General features: G+C 38.8%; 1 protein-coding gene across 1 annotated transcript in view; it reads left to right on the top strand.

Annotated features, from left to right (window-relative positions):
• GRID2 (glutamate ionotropic receptor delta type subunit 2) overlaps window positions 1-22,633 on the top strand; it is a 765,483-nt gene that overhangs the window by 14,429 nt on the left and 728,421 nt on the right. The gene's annotated exons all lie outside the window — the stretch shown is intronic.

The raw sequence follows: 22,633 nt of genomic DNA, 5'->3' as shown, positions 1-22,633 counted from the left end.
GCTGTGAGAATAAAGTCTTATCTTAAGGGTATTCTTGTCATGCCCTTGCTTTTTGCTTAGACAGGCTTTTGTTTCCTTTCATATCTGGTCTATACAGAGAAGTAAGAACAGATGGATTTTCCAGACATTTACAGTAAATAAGAGGCTGATGAAATGGAATTGGCCAGTCCACAGACGTCAGTCAGTAAACCTGCCCCTTTGAGGGATCCCCATTTATCATGACTGGCTGCTGAGTTATCTCTACCAGGTCTACTGCATGGTGACCCTGCGTGAAAACAGTGTCAGATGTATTCCCACATCATTTTCCCGGCTTGTCTCCTCATACTTAAATGTTTATCTTCCTTCTTAAAAATTGGTTTAGTACTGACAGATTCAAAGCATATATGAGCAGGAATGGAACTTTATTTAGAGGTTGCTTGTGATAGGACTAGTGAGGGCAATTTCCATCTCATGAATCCCTTATTTTTTGGAAGGACTCACAGCTATATCTAGCAGCTACCTTTTAACTGATCCCTCTCATTCCCAGCACTTTGACAAAGAATGGTATGGATTTCACCCAGAGCAAGGGAAGGAAGCGTTTGTTCTAGTAGCAGCAAGGGAAGGGAGGAGGTGGTTTGATTGCAGGTCATCATGGAATTCTTGCTTCCATGATGGAGTATAAAAATGGTGAAATGTACAGGACACATGTTCATTGTCTGTTTCTTCCTTTGGAATCATTTGGTCTAAACATTTTTTAAAACTGTGCAGAAAGGTGCTTTGAGATTTTAAAACAAATTATTAGAAGTGTTCATAAACATAGTCTTACAGTGAATCCTCCTCAGTACCTACCTCTATTTATAGATAAGGAAGTGTCTTTTAAAAAGTATGATTGCCAAAAGGCAGAGCATCCGGGCTGAAAGTGTAGGGGCTTAAATGAGACAAAACTGAGAGTGAGTTAGCCCAGGAATATTCTGGTAGTTTTCTGAGGAGCACTCGTGGTAGCTAAGCCAACTCATAGCTTTTTGTCAGGCTGTATGTAATACAGGGCAGGTGTAATGTTGCCCTCCTTTCATTACCTTTTCACCAAGTAAACTAGGACAAGCTCCTGGCCACCCCTCACCAGCCCGCTTTGCGTATGCTACTGCCTACCTTTCTCATTCCCAGCAAGCTTCTTTTATCTTATCTCATCCCAGGATTGCCCTTATCCTCCTACCACAGAAGGCACTTCCAAGGGAGAGTTAAGGCTTTGCCTGCATGCCAGCAGTTTCTTGCGCTCATGAAACACCAAGGTGTGAAGCCAAGCAAGTGGAGAGTTTTCTGCCACCCAGCCGGTACCTACCGCAAGCAGTTTTCCTCTCTCTCACTGTGCCTTGGGCCAGTCCCTCCAGACCGAATTTGGTACCCGCAGTGACATTTATCATCACAGTACCTACGTTGCAAACAATACTCTTGGTTTATTCCAGACCTTTAAGATAATGTGACTGTGTTTGTGGATTGGTGTGTAAGTATATTTATGTTGGGATCTAGCATAACGGTAGGAAGGAAATGGAGAAGTTTCTGGGGCGTCAGCTTTTTAGGCAAGAGCTGTTACTGAAATTCGTAGCTAAACTGCAAGAGAAGCGTACCTTCTGTTCCCTGGTGCTATTCATCTAATAGCATCGCTTAGTATCCGTGTTGTGGTAATAGTAGCTGAGATCACGGACCTGTTTTATGTGCTGAGTGTGTACATAGTAAAAAGCAGTTTGTGGTAAAGTTTCTGTAATCTTGTTGTCTTGTTTCTTGTCAGCTTCATTTACTTGGTCTCGTGCCCCAGGACAATGCTCTTGTATTCATGTTTCCAGAAAGGCAAGGGAAATCTTCAATAATAGTTTTAGCCTGAAACTATTTGGGAAATGTTTCTGCTTCTATTACCTCTTATTTTTCCCCATCTGTGCTGACAGATTCTATTTATTAGCACAACATAATTTTTGGAGCCAAAACACTTATTAAAATCCTCTTTAAATTCCTTATTTATCAATCTGCTCCTTGTAAAATAGGATTTTTACGTTCTTGCTGGTGTCATTTCCATAGCGTACCACAATGCCTTTAAATGGCACTGGTTTGAGTCCTAGGGCTAACTCGCCTGGGCACAGTACCAAACTCACTTTTCCGTGGTCTTCTGTTCAGTATATAGCCTGTATTCAATTGCTTTTAGACACAATCAAAAGTGACGAGCAGATAGAGAAGTTCTATTTTTTTCTAACCAATAAACATAAATTGTGCAGCCAACAAGTTTATGCAGTGGCACAACAAAATATTTTTGCATGCATTTGGTTTTATGTCATACAAAACAGTATTGTTGCCTTCAGCTGCTGACCACCGAGGCTGCTGACTGAATACAGCCTCGAAATATTCTCACACTTTAAGTCTTCCCTATTCTGTGAAGATCTGAAAGAACTTGTCATCGTCTCATCTCACCTGCTGAGCAACCCAGACCATAGTCTGCATTTGAACGTGTTGCTGGATACAGACGGAACTTTATTCCTGTATTATTTCTTTTCTGCATAATAGCTCCTACTGGAACAGTCATCAGGATAAAGACTGGCCATGCTCCTTTCTCTCATTTCTAACTGGAATATGATGAAAGGCTAACAGGATTTTCAAAGTAGTCACTGACTGCCACTTTTTCAAGCAGGCCATGTAATTCATAGCTCACATTATTTCCATAGTCCCTGAGGGCTTTGGTTGTGTGGCCACTAACACAGTCTGACAGACATGACTGTGCATGGATAGTATCTTTTTTTGGAGATATGACGGGGGGGAAAAAAGAAAAGATTTCCCATATCACACGTTAGAAAAAGCTGCCAGAGCCATTTAAAAGGAAACAAAATGGGCTACATCTCTCTTCTTACAGATGATTATTTTAGAGTAAACATCATGTCCTCTGTTGTAGAACATTTGGAGAAATAGCATGTCTACCATTATGCCTGAAATCTGTTCTCTGCCTTTTCAGACTCCGTCTTGCATGACTTTTGAAGTCAGTATAAATCATTCCCTTGGCTTTATTGGACTTTGTATCACATCTTCTGTGTTTATGTAATTCCTTCTTGTCCTTTTATCCTTCCTTTCTCCCTCCCATCAACTACTTCCTTGCCTTTTTTAATTCAAAGTCATTAGTAGCTGCCAATACTCATAAGCAGCCTTTCACTAATGCACGTGGAGTATTCATGCGTGTGTGAATTGAGGGAAACTGATCAGGGAAATCTTCACATTTCCAGTTTTAAACATAGGTGAAAATCCCACTGACACATTATTCTTATTATTATGATAATCTTTTGTATTGCTTTTTCTGTATCAAGAGGCAAAAACCTTATTCAGAAGCTAGTTAATTTTCAGTGGGCTTAGTGCCCCTCTGAAGCATTGATTGTTGTCAATTACTAAAGAGAGGAAAAGATGGACCGTTGGTCTACACTGATGTCTGTCCAGGGCAACCCCTGTATATCTCCTACTCCATGCTTTGTTCTTATTACACTAATAAGAGAGGAGACAAAAAGCAGTTTTATAGTTAAGGCATAAGATTAGGATTCGTGAATGGTGGATTCAGTTTTGGACTCTTTTCTGACCTTGAGGTAGACGTACAATGATTGAAGCATATGAGCTGTCAAAATGAAACCACCAGGGTTCCTTATGAGCTGGTGTTGCACCCTGTTCAGCTGCTGCCTTGACACGTTGAACCTCTGTTTTCCGTGTGGATAGTTATATCCCCTTACTGAACACTTTTTGTCTTGTCTGCTGTGTTGCACTGTTCAGGTAGAGCTCTGTCTCATGCTGTGTTGTATCTGCATGCCCAATTGCAGTGATACCATTTCAGCTCAGAGCTTTGAAGTTTACTGTACAACTGTTAGTTGTAAAAATGTATTTTTTGCATCAGTGACTAGAACAAGCTATTCTGTTTCAGGAATGCAAAATTTGGATGCAAGCAATGAGCTTGTTCTATGATATGCTTCCAAGATGACTGTTTGTGAGTGATGGAGCTGGACTGTTCGCTCAGTTATACTGGAGAGTGGAAAGTGCTGATGTGGATTGCTACTGTTATGGGCAGATATTGGGGCTTGAGATGCAAGTTTCAAATATATACGTATATTTTTGAAAGCAGTCAAGCTCTAGCTTGTGTAAAGGTAGCTATGACAGTGTTGCAAATGGCACTGTAAATGCATCTCCACGGGTACAGGGAACTACCTGTTTATTTTTTACATAGTCTTATCTGCTGTTGCAGACAAACTTGCGTTACCTGAAGGAATTCCTCTGTTTTGTATTTGCTGCGATATTTTCAATTAGAATCTGGAATATCCAGTTTGAAAACCTAAAACTGAAAATTGTAAATGATTTCCTGAATTACCAGAGGGTTATTTGTTTGTTGGGTTTTTTGACTGACATACAGTACTCTAGCACTGTAAATCCACCAAATAGTGGGCTAATTAAAACCCTGTCATATATTCTACAATGCAAAGCAAGTGTTAGTGCAGAGAAGTGCACATCTGTTTTTGAACTTCTGGTTATATTTCAGGTGGGCTTTACAAACTTTTCAATTCATACCTTTTGTCTTATCATGGTGCTGTCTTTAAATGCCAAAGTATTTTTGAGAGCTGCATTCCCATTGAAAATATTAAGAGAAGGTGCTGTAATAGTTAAGAGGAATAGCTTGCTACAATAGCTTGTTTTTGAAGGGAGGGCACCGCTACATTGATGTGAACCCTGCAAAATACATACAACGTAAAATAATCTTCGTGATCAGTTAAGAGTCAACTGATAAAAATCGTCTGTAGTGTCATTGCTTATGTTAATTTTTCAGTTTGGTTTTTTTGGGGGGGAGAGGGGGAAGCAGTTCAAAGTTGGTGTAGGTATCAAAAAAAGAGGTGAGCCATTTTGCCTGAGCAGAGAGGAAAACGTCATGTATTCTTCGACTGAAGAGGGCTTGTATGAGACAAGTGCTTTGTCTGCATATCCTTACTTTTGTGCTGTCATTTGATCAGCTTCACCTTTTCTGTGATTCGGATAATGTCCATTGTTATGTTCTGAAGGATGTCCTGCTGTCCTTGTTTTTGTCTGGTGTTTCTGTAATTTGGGATTCATCCTCCTCATCTGGCTATCCTAGTGTGCATGTGTCAGTATCTCCAGTTGTGCTCTTAATGGCAGCAAACTCCCCTTAACTAACTTTCCCTGTTCCATCTGTACTTGCCTTGTACAGGTAGCGGAGGTGTACAGGTATAAAGCACATAATATACATTCCTTTACTTGTTACCTCATGGGCCTGTCTGTCAACTGAAGCCCATGGGTTTGCAGCGTTGTATACTTCAAATATTTGAAGGGATTAAGTTTGAATAAGCTTTCAAAAGTTCATGTACTTCACAGCTTATTTTAAAGCTGCTCACAGTCTTCATCTGGAAGTCTCGTTAAAATAATGAATATTTTTATGGTATTTCATGTCAGGCCAAGCAGTGTAAAAGTAGGATTTTTTAAAGTTACCCGACAATTGTAAGTCTTACATGTTAAGCTTGAATTCACATTTTAGGAAGATTTGGATTGTTTATTATGCTGGCTGGATTAGTCAAATCCTATTTAAAATACTCATAGGAAGAAATGTTAGCGCCCACTGTAGAACTTTAGCTTTAGGAATATCTTCTGAGCAAACAAGGTCAGATTAGTAGCACACTTTAGAAGTAAGAATAATGCTGTGGTTAAAGCACTTCACTTGCACTCGGGAGATTCCTATGCGGTTTTGACGTTTCCAAGAACTGACATTGGGCAAGTCACTCATCTTGTTTTATCGTGTGAATAACAGTGAGTAGCGCTGGCTCTGTCACTATCTTCAGAATATTACTTTGCAATTATTAGGATTTATAAGGGAACATGGAAAAGTTGGGGCATCCTGAACAGATAAGCAGTATCTGGAGCTTCAAAATAAACAAACGGAAGCCCATGCCTTGAGCTTTTCCATGTCACTTTGAGGCACACTCAGAATGTTCTGTTCCCTCTGAATGATATGATCTGCAATATGTAACTAACGTGGTATTGCCAGATCTTGACAAGGTGATGACAGCATATATATAAAATGTTTTAGTGTGGCAGTAGGAATACTTCCTAGACTGTTCATACACATATTTACTTACCATAGTCACATGCAACTGCATACTTTTACTATCTTGTTCCCCCAACAATATTCAGAGAGACAATTTACTTGCACTGTTACTGAAAATGGAATATTGTTTCTATTTTGACAACTGATTGAAAATAATTCTTTGAAGAATTTCCCCATTTCTGATAGAAGGTCTGTTACAGAGCCATGGCTGACCCACGTACTAATAGCAAAGAGCGAGGGGAGTTTTATGTAAAGAAAAAAATCTCATACCTTACTCTATTCTTTTTATTGAAGACAAGAAATTGCATTGGTGGACATTGGTTATTTTTATAGCTTAATGACTCAATCCAGACTGAGACTTGAGTACTTTGGCTATATGGTTATCTGCTATCCAAATTGGTAATGTTAAGACTATTATTATTGTAGAGGGTAAACAATTCTTTCTGGTTACTAATGTTTATTTTTCCTGCATACCAAGTATTTTTCCTTCTCTTCCAATATGCGCATGTAGCTCTTCTTCTGTGGGTAATTTTGTATTTGTTTGTATAATCGTACAGTGTTTTCTGATAGATTAAGGAATTAATTTGTCTTCTAATTTTCCTCTTCCTTATTCATCGTTTGTAACTATGTAGAACAATAATTAAGACAAGAGGGAAGAAATGTAGTGTGTCGATTGTTCTTTAAATCCATAACAGCCTATTAAAAGGGACAGTCAGCTATAAACTCTGTTTATCAGTTAAACATAGTATTTCTTTTTGGGGGGGGAAAGTATGTAATATTAGCAGGCAGGTGGTAGCATTAGCAGGTAACTTGGCCTTCTGTGTCTAAATATTGTTATTTTTGTGTACCTTACTAGCTTTAGTAATGTTTTGCTGGCATTCTTGAACTAGACCTAATGCAATACCCAGCTCTGTAGGAAGTTGGTTTCTGGACCACAACAGTTCTCAAAACTTCCTGAAAGACTCTGTGTCAACCTTGCCCATTGACTTAACTCTGAATGGAAAAAAGATCTATTTTTTGCTGTGTAAAAAAAGTAGGAGAAATACATTCCCCGAGCTCTGAAGAGGAAGCAAATGAGTGTCCTAGATGAGATTAGTCTATGTATTTTAACATTTTAAGCCATTCTGGAATTATACTGCGAGTTGTTAGATTAGCTGGTGAGAGTTGTGCTGGAGGATGATAAATTTCAGCCAATAGCACATTAGCAATGTGAAAAAGAGAAAGAAACACACTTCTATTAACAGGGCTGATGGACCAGTCAAAGTAGCTGGAAACTCATTAGGTGATGTATTTCCATCAACGTGTACATCTATAGCAATTGAAAAACACTTAAGGAGTTGGAGACTTCAGATTATGATTCAGACACTTGCCTTCAGTAGGACGTTTGTTTTTGTGCTAGCTGTTGTGCTTAGAAACATTTCTTAAAATGCTACAGAGAACTACTCTGCAGTTTGCCTAGTCCCCGTACCATTGTGCAGCTATCTGATGTCTGCAAAAGGCAAAAGAATTTAAGGTTATGAAGAGCAAAAACACAGATACAATTTGCAGAATTGTTTGCTTGATTTGTGGGTTGTACATGAGATTGAAGTGGAAAACAAATGATGAATATATTAAAAGTAATACATTTATTCAATCTGTACTTTCAAGATATGAATATAATCGCATTCTAGAACTTGTCTGTAGCAGTGTTTGCTGCCCATGATAGCTTCTGGGCTGCTTGCAGTCAAATGTGAGCAGAATCTGGCTTTCACAGCATCTAATTCAGACTCCATGGCCCCTTAACTTCCAACTGCTGGCTTGAACTTCTGCCCTAGAGTAATTTGGGTTTTTTGTTTTCTAGTAGGAAAATGGTTTTTGTTTTGTTTTGTTTTGTTTTTTTTTTCTGTCTGGCAAGTGATAGCCTTCAAAAGATTTCTCTGCAGCAGAAACAAAGAAAAGCCATAAGGCTTTGAGTTGTTCTCTCCCTCCTACGTACAGTGCTCTGTAAAATATCACATTCTTTTTAATCACAGGTGCCAAGCCACTGCTGCCTTTCACTCTGTTGTGGTATTTTCCAAGGAGAATTATTGCTCTTGGAGTAAACGATAGCTGAGGACTGAGAGAGCAAGGTATCTCAGTGTTCTTGGACTAAAGAAGGTCTGTGGTTTCTTCAGAATCATTTCTTGGCTCAGTTAGTTCCTCCGAGGGCAACGGCTTTGAGGTAACTTGCTAGAAAATCAGTGGGATCTTGGACTTTTTGAAAATTAAATTAAACTCTTCATGCATATTTCATGAATGCCTCTGTAAAGAAATGGCTTCAGTGTCCACAGCATGTGCCAAATTACAAACTCTCTCTCCCTATGCATACGTACAAAGTCACTGAATAATTACAGGATTAGTCACTGAGGAGTTACAGTGCTTTAAGATGAAGACACCTGGCTCAGCTACTCAGCAGAGTTCGGTCTCGCACTAGCTTCCAAGTATCTGAGGTGAATCTGGGTTCCCTATCATCTTATTTCCAGTTACTACTGTTAACCTTTATGCAAGAAGTTGTGGTGGTATCACTGAAATGTAAGGAAAGGATATGCATTAATTCAGCTTGGATGAGCAGCTAGCCCAGTCCTTCAGTAAAATTAATTGACAAGAAGTCAACTGAAATATAAATAAAATTATTAACTTTATTATTAAAAAATAACAATAACTTTAGTAAGCTAATATATTTACTAACCAAGAAATACAGGGGCACCACACAGAAAAGGACTGCGCTTAAATTACCTGGTGTTGATGAACATTCTTGGTCAGGTTGGTCCTTACTGGTGTCTTAGTGACTGAGCTGGTGTTGATCTAATGGCCCGAGAACTCAGTCTAGTTTGTAGTGAGGAGGTTGGGGCTGATTCTTTGCGGTCGTTTCTGGCCTTGGAAAAGATTATTCAAGCTGTATCTCTCACAGTACTCATGAAAAAGAATCCGTAAGTGAGAATTTTTCTTGTGGTTCCAGTAACATAAAACTGTAAGAAAGTTTCATTATTCACATAAAAGTAATTTGTGTTAATTAAAAGGGAATTAATACATACTTTAATTTATCAGAAGCTTAGTTGTGCTGTAATTTTGATTGCAAGTATATATTTAACCTGTAGCGGTCTTTGGATAAAAAATAATATACCTCCATCCTGGGGGGAACAAAAAATCTTTATTCCTCTTCCTCAAACCTCTTCTAACAGTATTCTCTCATCATTACTGATGTTCTTTAGAAAGGCCCCCTACCACTAACGCAGCTGAGTTAGACAAAGTCACTACAGCATAGGAAATATGCAGATCATCCTGTATTTGGCATTAGACACTAGGTTTTATCAGAGGGTCTTAAAAAGGCCATGGATTGCCTCTTGTTGAACAGTCCCTTTCTGTGGAATTTTCATCAGTTTAAGCAATATGATCTCTTTTGTCTCTCAACTTAATGTTCAGCTGTATTGATTCTGGAACAGACTGGGGCACGCATACCTACGCATAACACTTTTCAGAGAACTTCAAAGATTTTCAATTTGCTGACATGCAAATTGAATTTAATGTGATTGTAAATTTAAACACAAAAGCAGATTAAATAGCTTTTCTATAGTTGTGTATGTATTTTGTAAAAAAAAAAAGGCTTTATATGCATCATGTTACTTTTGTCTTTAAACTGCAGACTCTAGTTTTAGGTGAATTGCAAGTGTCATGAATTGAACTGGTTGAGAAGAAAGCAAACATTCTGCTGAATTAAACAGGAAATTAAATTTAGAATGTATAAAAAGCATAAAGCATATGAAGACGATTGATTTTTCAGTCAGCAAGGCTGTGTTTTGCTTTGTTTCTGTACAGTGCTGTTTGTTTCCAGGTGGGAAATACAGCCCATCTGAGAGGAGGAAAAGTAACATGCAGCTGTTTTATCTTTTTGTGCCACATTTGCTGACGTAGAGTAAAAACAAAATAATCCCAGCAAGCTAAAATTCCTGGCAGAGGAAAGCGTTAGGTGTGGGGAGACGGTACGGAAGACAGACAACTTCAAATTGCTTTTTCATCATTTTGCTGGTCAAGATTGCTTAAGAACTTCTGTGTGTCTGAAATGAATAAACCACAGTCCATGAATTTCAGTAAGCAGTTGGTGTAAATGAAGCTTCAGATGGTAATGTCTGCAATTGTCACACTGGTAGCTTACCCCACGCACATGACCGCATTCCAGAGGACGATCCCACGCTGTGGGTGAAACTAGCTCTCCAGAGACTTGAAACTGTCTGAACCCTACACAGTCACCTGGAAAGCATGCTGAATCTCACCAGCGCTGCTTAGTGTAAGAATGACAAGGCTCTGAGCGACTTGTTGTCACACCACCTTTAATGATTTGTGACTTGGGTTCAGGGGTCCCCTGGTGAAAGGACCGGATCTCACAAACACGTGCTCACTTGGGATTAAGAATAACCTGTAATCAGCAAGTAAGATCTGTTTCATATCAAGTAGTAACAAATTCTTGAGCCTCTGGTCTTGGTCACTGCCCTCTCAATGCTGCAGAAAGAAGTAGGGTGTCTTCCAGCAACAGGAGGTGACCCTGCCTGTGGGGGTAATGGGCGCCCCTCCAGCACAGCCATCAGCAGCCTCTTGCCAGCCCGAAGGGTTAGCAAAGCATGCTCCTATTTATAGCTGGATTCTCATCAGGCAATGCAGGTCATACCATGAGCCAGTGTTCTTCGTCTAGCAAGTGGCAGTTTCTTACAGGATTCAGTGTTTCAGCTTGTCCTGTTCAAGGAGGGGAGCTTTCAGGGTTGGTGAGTTTGGGCAGCGTTCAAGGCCAGGGGTGCACACTTGAGCTTTGACAAGATTCAAGTCCAGGGATGAATGTACGGTCACACTTGTACAATTTTGCCTTGTTATTTTATTGTATTGCATGTACTTCTCTGTGTGACAGCTTGCAGCAAGTGTGATTAAAGTTTAAATATTTCGACAAGCATCCTGTCTCTTTTTACGGGGTTTTGCTGTCCCCAGTGAAAAACCATATGAAACACCATAGTAAATTACTGCTTAGGATTCTCTGTGTGAATAAAGAACTGGTGGAGGGCTAGTTACATGTAATCAATTGATAGCTAAGGAAATCAAACGCTATTACAACATTTATTTGGTGATGCTTAAAATGAGACTCTCTATAGATTAGGAAGTATAAAGCATATAACTTTCCTCCATGCTATATTGATTTATATCAAACCAGAGTAATGCATATTGATTCATATATGCAATTCTGTTGGTGTTCCATTGGTGGTGACAGCCCCTCCAAGAGCATCTCTTGGTTTGGTTGGATTTTCTTGTAATGATATTAAACGTCCCACAATAAATCTACCTTGACAGGTCTCCAAAGCCTCACAGCATTGCCCCAGGACTTGGCTATAGGGCAGTTTGCAAAACAACACGGTAATGATGTTTTAGCATGTTATGTTTTGCCCTCTGAGTTGGTGAGGGACTCTTAGGGTAAGCACAGAGTGGCAGATATTTCTAGTATTAGTATCATTAGTATTAGGAATATTGAGAAGTACTCATGTAAATGTGCAGTTTCATTGTTTCTGTTGACTAGGAATAGAATAGTCTATATTTGAACTTCAAAATCGGGAGCCATATGAGCTCATGTGGAAATTAGCAGTTACAATATGTGAGAGTCAGAATGTTCTGCTTTCTGGTGGGTACTCATGTAACATCTGCTTAAAAACGTATCATCCAGCCTTATTTTAGAGGTCTACATTTTGTTTTAATTAGAAGTGACTTGCATGTCAGTGGACAATAAAATGGATAAAGTTGTCTTTACTAAAGGTCTTTATAAGAACTAGGCATGACCTCTAGTTTCATCTTAACAAGTCTTTTCACTTGTAAACCTTATATGCTATTCTGTTCTAACAGTTCTGTCTAAACTATTCAGTTCTTCTCATCTAATTTGTTTATATAGCTATCTTCCCTATGCCAAAATTCCCTCCTTTTGAGTTACCGCACCTTTGACCTTTATATTGGAGTTTCAAAGATGCACACATAACAGAAATCTTAACTTCTGTTCCCCTTTTGTTTCTTGCTTGCTGGTTCATACCATAATGAAAACAAACTTATTTTTACTTCTTCTATAATCATTGAGTTAAGTGGACGCTGCCCAGATGAAATCGGTTTGCCCTTGTTGAATTTGTTTGACGCCCTTCTGGACAAACGCTAAGTGCCTGGCTTTTGTAACACATATCAGAGAACTGGTATCTCTCCTTTGTTTCATTAACGTTTCTTCCACACAGTCATTTCTTAATGAGATCAGGGACTGGGTAATTTATAATCCTACATCTGAGGAGGTTACAGTTTATTGCATTAATAGAATGTGTTTGCTGCTAAACCACTGAGATCTGCTTAATAAAATAGATGATCTTATGAAAGAAGAAACTTTTCCAACCATTTGGAAGAATATATTCAAAATGGTGATTGTGGGTGGGAACCTAGGGATAGGATGCCATCCAAACGCCTTTTTTGAGCTTAAAGGAGTAGACAAAGACGAGCTTATGGGTCTGAATTGAAACCAGGGAGGCTGCTACCTTGAGAACAGTGTTGTCTAATGCCACCAGAGCTTTACGACCCTTTATAATTTTTCTGAGCCTCATTTCCCTCCTTTGTGAACTGTGGATGGTGCACATGCTAGCACTAAACCTGGCACCTCAAGCCATCAGTGAGGCTTCCCCTGGGTATTCCCACAGCCTCAGAGACTGGCATGCCACAATTTAACCTGAGCAGAAAACGTGATTCATAGGGGTATTTTACAAGGCCCCATCAGCCCTGTGGTTTCATTTCTGGGGTGAGTGGTGGTGATTTATAATTCAAGTGTGTGTTTCAGTCTCCTTTTTATGATGAAGCCATATGGGATAGATTGTTTGGTTTGGTTTGGTTTGGTTTTTTTTAGATCCTTACTGGCTTAAAAACATCAGAGTCACTGCTGATATAAATCTCATATTTACAGAAGTTTATATTTGCAACGCAAGACTAAATAATTTAGGAAAGCATGTAATGTATTTTTATTTTAAATTAGGTAAGATTTTAGCTTTCAGAGAGTTTAATTACTAGTAAGAAACCTATCATAATTGTAGGAATGATAAAAGCTTTCAGACAGCTGTACAGAGGAGGAATACTCCAAAGATGGATCTTTCAAAGAAACAGATTTAGTGTGGGTTTTGTAGCATTATATGTACATGTTTGTGTGAAATCTCAGACCTATTGCTGCCTTGATAGATGGATTTTGGGGTTTAGGTTGAAATAATTTTATGAATAGTTGAAGTCGGTCTTTGAAAAAGTCTTTGAGCTTATCATCCGTACAGCAAAAGTTCTTCACTGTCTTGATTTTTGAAAAGAAAAGAAAGATAGTACTATGAGAGGGTATCTGCCAGTTAAGAAGAAAACCAAAGAATATAAATCATTTATGAAAAAGAAAGAAGTTAAGGAGAATTAAGACTATAAATCATTGATTTAAAAGAGGAAGATTACGAACTCTGTAATAAGAAAGAATTGGGGTCTAGAATAAACAAACACCCTTATAAATTGACAGATTTTTAGGGAGTTGAAGAGAAAAATAAGTGCACTGTGTTTATTAGTTACAAAGACCTTCTTCAGTAATAATCTGGATCAATAGACATGTTTTGTCCTGTAAGATTTTACTTCTTCATTGAAAACCAAGGTAATGACTATTGATATTTCCAGGGACTTCTGAAAGTGTGACTGCTTTTAATATGCTAGTGTGATCTTAGCTTTTGATATTGTTTTGCCTCTAACAAAAATGTGGATGTACAATCTTTTTTTTGGTACTCTTAAATACTTTAAGTGTTGTGCTTATGAGTGACTGTATGCCTTAGGAAATACTCCAGCAAAAGTTACTGAGAGACAAAATTAGCATTTCTGTATGCTCCCACTTTATAAAATCATCTCCAGAATGCTCCAAGGCCTCTGAATTCAGAGAGCATGACCACGGCACCTTAAACCTACCCTAGTTAGCGGTTCTTCTGTTTGGCTGGCACGTGTAACCTTCTCTCGCAGCACCAGTTAGATATTAAAGGATATTCATGGAAGTACTTTGAACTAATTTGTACAAGCTGTAGTCACAGAAACAGGACAGTTGAGAGTTTCAGCCAGAATTACTAGTATCTCCTCATGTTTTGCTCGGCTTCTGACAGATGTTGCTTTGACAGATGTGGAATGGGCTTAAAGTTGCTTTCTATAGTTTACGCTACCACTGTGTTCACACGTAGATAAACAGTTTATTCTTAAAACAGGATAATCACGTGCAGACAGCAAAACTAAACTGTATCTGAGTAGACTTGCATGGGACCCAGACTTGGTCTGACAATAGGGATATTGGGCTTGTTAGGTGGCAACTCCTTTTGCAGCCTGGTTCGTGAGAGGAGGAACAAGGCCTAGGTATGAGAGACTTTCAGCAGATGAAGTCTGGGTTATGCCCAGCAGGATGTTCAGGTCTGCTCGCCAGCATTCAGAGCCCTCCTGCCTGGTCTCTTTTTGACCCAAATCATGAGGATGTACTCTACGAAATGAGAGAGCTCACCTTTGCTTTGGACTTAGCACATAAGCCATGGATTTACAGCAACGTTTATGGTGCTGGCAAAAACGGAGTTGGTCCTGTTCTGGTTTCTAACCCAGATGCATTCCCACTACTAACCAGTGCCGTATATACTCTCAGGTGGTTTCAAGGGTTTAATTTTGCTCTGACTGAAATTAGTAATTAAACTCTCCTTCAGTTATAAGGTAGAGTGAGAAAAGAACTGGGGGATATACATTTTCATATTCAGTTCTAAATGGTGTTTGGATGTTTCCGTTTACCAGTACCTTTACCATTCTTAGCTGCATATTACAAATAAGAATAACATGTTCACATTCTATAGAATAGAATTCAAAAATATTTGTTTCTTTCTAGCCACCAGTCGTCTTTGTCAAAGTCTGTGAGGTGATTATATTGTTTAGTGGAAACAGGAGAATTTTAAAATCTTAATTTAAAAAATACATTTCTGTTTGCTTGGTAGAGGTAAATCTATCTGGAAGTTAATCAATGAATGACATGTTCTTCTGAATCACACAGCCATTTTACAGTACATTCAGAGTAGCCCAGACAACAGGATTTAACTATTGTATTTATATTGAGTATACCTGATTATTTACTCTTGAAGTGTTAGAAATCTTGACTAACTCTATAGAATGCTATTAAACCCCTGAACAGTTGTAGGTACTGGAATTAGTAGTAGTAGTAGTACTTGTAGCACTTGAAAACTTGAGTCTTTACCAGATATTCTACTGTGTTACTACTAAACTGATAAAGAACAAAGATAGCTTGAAATTCTAAAGCTCCTACAGTGTGAATACAAGATGAGACAACAGCTGGATGTAGGCAGTTACATCCAGACAGATACTGTGCGACTGGATTAGTCAGCTTTGTAGGCAGTTCCAGAAAAATTACTGTAAGAAGGGAGAGGAGAAAAAGGTCCAGACTTTCTTTGTGGGGAGAGAAAAAAAAATTATGAAAAAATGTGGGTTTTTTTTATTAGTCGAGCATCAATGAAGCATCAGAACTGACATTAGTTGCTAGTATCACTTGAATTAATGTTAACAAAGGATGAGTAAGTAGGAAATATTACATCTGTCTGAAATATTGCTGTCTTGTAATCTTACAGAGAAAACAGAGGTATGTGTTCCACTCCAAATGATCTTATGACCCTTTTTCATCAGTGATCGTCAATATCAAGTAGTGTGGCCATTGCTTCTTCCTGCTGTTATCTGGATTGTCAGAGGTGAAAGAAAGGCGGTATTGCAGTGTATCCTGAACTGACATTGGTGTGAACAGAGGTGTTCCCAGATGGAGGACTGGACACTTGCTCTTCGAGAGATGCTGTTTTCCCAACAAATTATTTTATCCATTAAAGTCTCCAAAGTAATTTTAAACCATACATCAGTGCTCCCCAAATGAAACTGAAGCAGTTTTATAATGGTGCTGAGCCTCAGACTCCTCTCAAATTCATTGCCGTGGAAGGTTATTGTGCTCTTGCGGTTTTGTCAGCTGGCCCACCCACCTAAATCCATCTCCCAAGCATGTGCGTGTGTTTGCCTTTATTTCTCAAGTAATGTTTTCCAGACTGTCAGCATCAAATAATAAAGAAAGAGATTATTTTGACAGAAGCTCAGAGATGCTGCGACTGGAAGGAGCATGTCCTTCACAGTCAAATCATGGAAACTTTACCTTCAAACCGATGTTCTCCTGGAGGCAGGCCAAGAAGAGTGCAGTGCTTTACAAGCCAGTGTGACAAAGGAATAAAAGGGAAGAAAGGATTTAGGAAATTGAGGTTGTGTGACTATCTAGATGTGATTATTTTAATTTTTTTTTTTTAAATTTGATTTTGCTATTTTAGTTTCTAAACCCTTTGCCAGTGAAAAGCTGGGAAGTAATTACTGTTAACAATGTTCTGTTTCTTTGTTGTTTTTTTTTTTTGTTAATTTGATAAACCTCGGTTGGCTGGAGTGACTGATTTTAAGCAATTCTTTAAGCTTCGATGAATCTGTTACTTTAGTGCATCATTTTGTGAAAAAAAAGGATGCTAATACTGCAGTCTGTGTCAGTAACCTTCCTTTCAATACAGCTGCAGAGTTTGAGTGAAACACTAACATGGGGAATGGAGGGTGGATTTAACACTTCATGATTTTTTCATGCAGAAAGAAGGAAGGGACATGCACAGGAACTTCAGATGGCATAGTAGCGTACTTCGTTCATTGATCATTAGTTTGACAGACCTCGTGGAGGATTGTCCTCTGTCAATAGGTGTAACTGAAGCATTCATTTGGATATTTTGTCCTACTTCCCTTCATCAAAGTTGACTACAAGTCCTGAGTGAAACAAAAAGCCTTTATAGTAGGATCTTGGAATGCAATTGCTGATGTCCAGCAAGCTGAAACACCTTTTCCTAATTTGATGCCGGTGACATTTCCACAGGCAGTCCTCTGCAGTGACAGAATTTCTACCATTTGTCACAGGCAAATCTGCCTTGGCTTGCGCAGTCCTCCAAGGCTGATGAGCATTTCAGATCTCCTCAGATGGAGACCCTGGAGTCTGTAAAGTTGAATCCTCAAACTGAGTTCTCCTTTCCAGTGGCATTTGGTATCATATTGGCTTTTCTTCATTATCAACTAGTAAACTAACTCCACTCTACAAGGTAGGATGAAGAAGTTACTGGCCTTGAAAGGGTTCAGAAGTCTAAAGATGAGCAAAGCTATACTCATTCCAGTTTTAAAGGTCTGGACTACGGTGCCTGCTTAGCTCAGTGGACTTGGCAGGTGGGAATCCACGTTCTCAGTTTTGACATATTCCTGATGATCTATATTATGCATGTTTTGGTGCCGCAAAATGATTTTTTTCTTGCCACCAATGAATTTCTGCACTGTTTGGATCTGTGATATGCAAAAAAGGTCTGAGTTCCTTTTTAAAGGTTTTCTTTTTTTTTTTTCTTTTTCTAAAAACTAAGAATTCAGACCTTTATGTACTTTGTAACTGAATAACTGTGGAACTCTGAGATACCAGTTTCGGTTTTGTACTTTAATTATACCCAGCTGTTATCTATAGTTTGATCCTTCATAAGCTTCTTGGAGTAAAGGTCTTTGTTACATATTTGCACTGTAAGTAGTACAACTGGCTAACAAAGAACTGACATAAAGATGTTATTCAAGTAACACTTGAATAACTGTGGAAGGAATCAAATTTTAATCTTCTGAAATTTTTCTTATTGTTTAATTAAAGTGCCAGGGTTAAAAAAGAAGCTCTCTCTGTTATGAATTCACTACTTTGTCTCCATTTAGAGGAATGAAACAGCATTTTGGTCACATCTCTGAAATATCCAGCAAATTAAATAAAACCAAATCATAAAGATTTGTGTAATCAGGAAAATCCAAGTCTCTAATGAAAGAAAAACACTTGCTGTTTTAGAATAAATCAGTGTCTCAGGCCTCCTTTGTAGGCAGTGAAACAAAAGTATAAGTCATCGATCTGTTTCTTCCTTTTTGCTATTAGCTATAATTTTCCTCCCTTCATTCCAGTTGTCTTCTTCCCCACAAGCTGTTAACGCAGGTGCAGTCGGGTGATGATTTCTATTAGAAATGTTACTCAGCACTGCTCTGCTTCTTTTTGGAACAAATGAAAGCCTCCACTTGATCTCAAATGTTTAACTCTGTGATCCTGTCATAGCAGTGTCCTCAACTGCTGCAGCGAAGCTGGCATCTAGAAGAAAATATTACCAACTTCAAAGCAAACGATACCAAAGTACTTTCAATCAGAGCTGATGTAAGAGGTAGACACTGACACTAGAGGGTTCTGGCTTGAACACCGAAGCAATGAGAATTACATGTAGCTCCCTAATTGAAAGAATTGTACAAGGAAGAGAGGACACGCTATTCTGGTAGTTTTCTAGGCTCAGTGCTGATTTATTTTATCCAGCTAAAACTTTCTAGTAGGAGTCTGAGTAAGCTGGCGATCTGAACAGGATCCGAACCTACGCCTGATTTTTGGTTGTTTTTTTTTTTTTTTTTTTTTCTGTCTGTGGCCCCTCATTCACTCTAAAGGAAAATATTGATGGAGAGTTTTTGGGTTTTATGACCATGGGACCCTTTCTGAGGGCTACTTGGAAGAGACAGGATCCACCTTACCAAGCTGGGAAAAAGCACCTCTGTCAGATGGCTGGCCAACCTGGTAAGGAGCACTTTACACTAGGAGCATTGTTCTGGGCAGCCAGCTTTAGGTGGCCCTACTTGAGCAGCAGGGTTGTATCAAATGATCTCCAGAGGTACCTCTGAACCTCAGCCATTCTGTGATCTTTAAATTAACCTGTATATTCAAGTTGCTTCCATTAAAAATGATCACCTTTTTAAAAACAGTCATGTCTGAACACCAGCGTTGGAAATTGGTGATAATCTAGATGCGATTGTTGGTTCTCTGGACCGATGCACGTCTTCTAAGCCGTTTTCTTTGGTATGGTTTGTCTGGGTTTTTTTGAGGGTGGTGGTGGTGGTGTTTTTTGGTGTATTGCTTTTTTTTTTTTTTTTTACCTGTTCTGTGTGTAACTTGGTGGTAACAGTTCTGTACTGGAAAGAAACTGTGAGGAGATTAGGTAGGTAACCTCAGAAAACCACTTTGCTTTTAGCAAATGGCTGTCTATGTGTACGATACGTAAAATGTTCTGAGAGGCGGTTTGAAGAAGGTATGGTAAACCTCTGTATTTTGATGAATTCAAAATTTAAGAGAAAAGCATAAGTGAGAGGAAGATACAGAGACTGAACAGAGACTGGTTTAGCATAGGGAAAAAAAAATATGAAAACGGGGTTCTATAGGCAAGTAGGGAAGCATATGAAGAAATTTAATCTCTACTGTACAAAGGGCAGTCAATGGAGGGGGCAGATAAAAGCCATGGTCACATCAGCAGAATTAACTGTCAGTGCAAGAGTTTGTGCAGAGGCAAATCACTACACACACAATAATCATGTTTTCTTCTTAATAAACTAAGTTAACAGGAACTTTCTAAAGCCAGAATGTAGAAAGTGGCTGGCTTTTCTTTTTCTTTTATTATTATTTTTTTTAAACTTGTCTGTGTAACCTGTGCCATGAACCCCTTTTCCTTTAAGCAGTAGATCTGCCTTTCTGCCTGAAGGAGCAGCAGGATATGAACCTTAGTCTGTCAGATGCAGATAGACCCATTAGTCATTTATTTTGTGTGGTGACTCACTAGGTGACCCAGTCTTACCTTTTTATGCTCATCTTGCACAAGAAATTAAAACTGTTATCCAGAAGCAAAATGAGACTGAAAGCTACTGACAGGCTTTCCTTTCAATTAAGCCTTAAAGTTTATCAGCTGACTTCAGTCCTGGCGTTCAGAAAGCAGATTTGAAGACGCAAATCTGGAATGTTTCTCTTTCCAAAAGCTGCAAACCAAAGCTATAGAGAGCTTTCAGGAAAAAAAAAAAAAAAAAAAAAAAAAAGATTTTTTCGCATACCTGTTGAAACGCGAAACAACAGATCTGCCATAGAAACGTTTGAATCACTGTGCACAACACTTCACGTACTCATAACAAACTTAATTAGGAGAGCCACAGTACTGGGATATCTCTCTAAGGGTAACCTAATGATATGGAGAGGCAATGACTGCTGCTTGATCAGGATAGAATTAGTCTATGTTCTGCTCAGTGGCACAGCAGCTCCCTGGTGCTGTGCTACTAAACGTTGTTTAACCAGGTGATAAATAAGTGTGAAATTCTGATTCCTGATCCTTTTTAATGCAGCAGATTAAAATGGGAAGCAAACAAATTGTGGTAGATCTTGTTGGTTTTAAATTTTAGTTTGTTTTAAATTTTATCTTGGTTTTCAGTCACGGTGTTCTTCCTCCATCAGGAGCAAAACCATATTTATTTATTTTTAATGTTACTAATTTTTTCTATTCTGTCATATTCCTTTTGTGATTTGAGAGGTGACCTTAGACCTTTTCTTTTCAAGCATGATTCTATGATTTCTTCATTGTTTGCTTCCATTTTTCATTTCCTGTGGGGATTTTAGAAAATCTTTGGGGACATGGTTAGCCATAGAATCATAGAATGGTTAGAGCTGGAAGTGACCTTAAATATCAAGTTACGACCTCCCTGCCGCAGGCAGGGACACCTCCCACTAGACCAGGCTGCTCAAAGCCCCATCCAGCCTGGCCTTGAATGTTTCCAGGGATGGGGCAGACACAACTTCACTGGGCAACCTGTGACAGTGTCTCACTGCCCTCATAGTGAAGAATTTCTTCCTGATATCTAATCTAAATCTCCCCTCTTTCAGTTTAAAACCATAACCCCTTGTCCTATCACTACACTCCCTGATAAAGAGTCCCTTCCCCATCTTTCCTGTAGGCCCCCTTTAAGTACTGGAAGGCCACTATAAGGTCTCCCCGGAGCCTTCTCTTCTCCAGGCTCAACAACCCCAACTCTCTCAGCCTGTCTTCAAAGGAAAGGTGCTCCAGCCCTCTGATCATCTTCGTGGCCCTACTCTGGACTTGCTCCAACAGGTCCATGTCCTTCTTATGTTGGGGGCCCCACAGCTGAAGAAAATGTATTTTGTGTTTCAGCTGCTCTTCCCAGCTCTCAACAGATGGGGTAAAGCTGCAGGTCTGACGCAAATAACATGATATTGCTGTTTAAATCTGCTAAATATCTTCAGAACAGCAGCCCTTTCACCCAGTTCATCCTGTCCCTTCTTATCCCTGAACTAAACAAGGAGGAAAACCCAATTAGTGTAGAGAATTGGACTAAAGTCTCAAAAATGAGAACATTTATGATGTACGTGTGTCACAGATGACAGGGACCTAATGGGCAAGGGTATTGCTCATGGCTGCCAAAGCTACTGATCTCTCTGTTTAGCTGTGTGTACATTTAAGACATGGATTGCTAGATGACACCTGTGATAGACACTAAGATTAGTGTCTTTTTATTTTATTATTTTATTTTATTAAATGAAATTAAATATTTTATTAAATGAAATTTAAAAGTTCTGAAGTAACACTGACGTTAATTCGGGTCCCATTCCACATCAGGAGTCACTGGGCGCTACTGCAGGAGTGTTGTTGGGGAGAACTAGGAAGCGCTGAAAAAATGAAATTTCAAAAAGCTTTCAGCTGGAGTTTCTTTCATATCTTATTTGAACTTGCTCACACATCCAGAGTGAAAATTACTGTGTAGAATATTTCCACAAGAGAACATTTCCACATCTTTGTTGTACTTAAAGAAAAAAAACAAACCACAAAGTATGGATGTAATGACTTCTTTGTTAGGGAACAGCACACTTTAAAGTTCTGAACCAAAGCTTTTATCTAGTAGCAGGAAATTTTGCATCTTGGAAGTAGCAGGAAGACACTTCTCTTCTAGGTCTGTGTTTGTCCATAGGCAGATGCTTCATAAGCTTTTAGGAAAACTGCATTTAGTCAGTGTCATTGATAATCACAGAAGTTCAAATTGTTTTCTAAGGTGTCCTCAATGTGTAAGTACAAAATTCCAGTGCACGGGTCTTATTGCTTTTACAGGTATATTTGATGTCTTGTCAAACAGATAAAAAAATTGTCCAGTACTGTGAAAAACTAATAAGCCTTGACGGTAGCTTGAAAAAATGCTGATCCTGATTAGGATCTAAAGTGTTCATGAATCAGTTGGATTAGCAGTGAATGATTTTGTGCGTCTTTGGCTCCATTCCAAAACAAAGGTTGGATTTTTGAAAGTGAAGGAATTGAATTTACATGTGATTTACATTCCAGCTTATTTTGTATTTGAGCAATCAGATGGAGGTTTTTCCTAAGCTGGTAAATGTTTGGGTTTCCCAGCTCAATACATCCTGCTTTTCGAGAGTGCTAACCATCTGTCTTTTGGGTTTGGGCAGAATCATTAGTCCCTTCCAGAAATGTTGACTTTAATCTTTTACTTAGTTCTTAAGCCAGCTAAATTTTTATTTACTGGAAAACGGTCATG

The sequence above is a fragment of the Larus michahellis genome, chromosome 5 (assembly GCF_964199755.1).
Source record: "Larus michahellis chromosome 5, bLarMic1.1, whole genome shotgun sequence".
Taxonomy (NCBI): domain Eukaryota; kingdom Metazoa; phylum Chordata; class Aves; order Charadriiformes; family Laridae; genus Larus; species Larus michahellis.
This window is presented reverse-complemented; position numbering and strand designations above follow the sequence as displayed.